The sequence below is a fragment of the Sander lucioperca genome, chromosome 23 (assembly GCF_008315115.2).
Source record: "Sander lucioperca isolate FBNREF2018 chromosome 23, SLUC_FBN_1.2, whole genome shotgun sequence".
Classification (NCBI taxonomy): Eukaryota; Metazoa; Chordata; class Actinopteri; order Perciformes; family Percidae; genus Sander; species Sander lucioperca.
In genome coordinates, this window is record NC_050195.1 from 16,138,625 (window position 1) to 16,141,124 (window position 2,500).

General features: G+C 36.6%; 1 protein-coding gene across 2 annotated transcripts in view; it reads right to left on the reverse strand.

Annotated features, from left to right (window-relative positions):
* pde1ca (phosphodiesterase 1C, calmodulin-dependent a) overlaps positions 1–2,500 on the reverse strand; it is a 33,797-nt gene that overhangs the window by 6,813 nt on the left and 24,484 nt on the right. The gene's annotated exons all lie outside the window — the stretch shown is intronic.

Here is a 2,500-nt window from a genome sequence, read left to right on the forward strand (position 1 = left end):
TCACACACACACACACACACACACACATAATATAAAAGTTACTTTAAAGACCTCAGACTTTCATTGTTTCAGTAAACTTTAGATATAAACTAACAATCCATATTTAGGAAATTGTATGCCTTAACACCATCGTATAATATGTTTTTTTGAACATCCTTGTCATTAATGCATTTTATTTTTTGTTTTCAATGCAATGTTGTTCAGCCCGCTTCTTTTCAAGCAACATATTTCACATATATTCTCTTACACAAACACAGACAAACACACACACACACACACGCACAGTCACACAGACACACAGACATATATGCAGACACACACACACGCAGACACACACCAACACACATACGCAGACAAACACACACACACACACACACACACACGTACACACACACGTACACACACACACACACACACACACACATATGCAGACACACACACACACATACACACACCAACACACATATGCAGAAACACACACGCAAACACAACACACACATGCACACACACATGCAGACACACACCAACACACATATGCAGAAACACACATGCACACACACATGCAGACACAGAAACACATACACACACACACACACACATACACACACAAACACACACACACACACACACACACACATATGCAGACACACACACACACACATACACACACACACACACACACACAGACACACATGCACACACACACACACACACACATATGCAGAAACACACATGCAAACACACACACACACACACACACATGCACACACACATGCAGAAACAGAAACACATACACACACACACACACACACACACACACACACACACACAGACACACACCAACACATACGCACGCGCACACACACACACACACACACACATGCAGACACACACAGCCACACATATATACACACACTGAGGTACATCAATCAATGTGTCCCTGAAGTAAACACTTAACCCATACTTGCTCCAAAGGTGTGTTACCACTGACATATATGCTATTGAAAGTTAATTCCTTTTCTCTTTTTTCCTCTCCTTTTATCTTTCCTCTCTTTTTCCTCTCTCTCTCTCTTTCTGCTTGTTTGTTCTATGCAATGGATATGGCTGATAATAAGTCTTCTTAGTCAATTCATTGAAATGTCCACTTTTGACAGTATTACGGTTTAGCTTCCAGCTTTTCTAAAATATATTTTAGCTCTTAACTTATGTGCAGATCAACTTCCAACTTACAAGTTTTTCAGCAGTTTAGAACAAACAATTTGTTCCATATTTCTGCATTTTCATTAATGTTTCTCACAGCATTTGTAAGTTTTCCATACTGATTCATAATTTCAGATAAAATATTATATAACATATAAATTACTTTATACATTAGTGGTGTTATTCAACTTTTTAATGAAATTCATACTCATTCTACCGATTTCCACTTTTTCAACTATTCTCACTACTTCACCTTCTTCTCACTGATTTAAGCTATTCAACTAGTTTAGCTTTAACAATTCAGCTATTCAGCATTCCCACGCATTTTCCGCAGGAAATGCATTTTCTAGTTTATTTTTATACTACATTCCCACTTCCCCAAACCCATTCATTGTAATTCTGTCTGTCTGCATATTTCCCCCATTCCATTCCTGTTTCCTGCGGAGCGTGTTCTGACTTGCTACCAATGCCAAAGGGTATTGATGTCCAAATAAAGTTTAATTTTTAAGGGTTGAAGGCACACTGAACTGCCATTGCTTGAGCCTTTTTTTTTTTTTTTACCGAGAGCACCATCTAGTGGGGTCAACAAATACAACCAATGGTTAATTTGGACATCACTACCAGGAAGTAGTTTCTTTAAAATAAAGCAACTTCACAAGGTGAAAAGCTTTGTGTTTGTGATTGCAGTGGTAGCGACAAAAACTAGCAATATCACAATTATTTATTTTTTGATTTTCGACACTAACCAAACAGTGGACAGGACCAAAACTACGAAAGTATCACCAAAATGGACTTGTACATGTGAAATCCTTATCAGCACAGTAACTAGTAACTACATCTGTCAAATACATTTTAGTAATTTAAAAGTAAATTGTAAATCCTGTAAATGTAGTGAAGTAGAAGTATAATCAGAATAAATGTAAAATACTCAAGTACAGGTACCTTTTTAAAATTGTACCTTAGCAAAGCACTTTAGTTAATGTACTTAGTTATGTTCACAGTAGGGCTGCACGATATGTGGAAAATATGCAATAACGTTGTTGAATATCGCGATAACGATATTACTTGTAATAAATAAAAACATTAAAGTATTTTCAGTTCTGCCTTTCTGCTGCTTTCAGTTTTCTGAAAGGAAATAATTTCCAACATTCTTTTACTGAACAAATTGAATTCAATGAAAAGCCCCACTAAAAAAGAATGACGGTTACATTCTAAAGTGCAGTTTTCTGCTGATATTTTCTTTCAACTAACACAAAAAATCTCGGAGTGTCTTTCATGATTTGTCGCAGCCTTTTGCGAT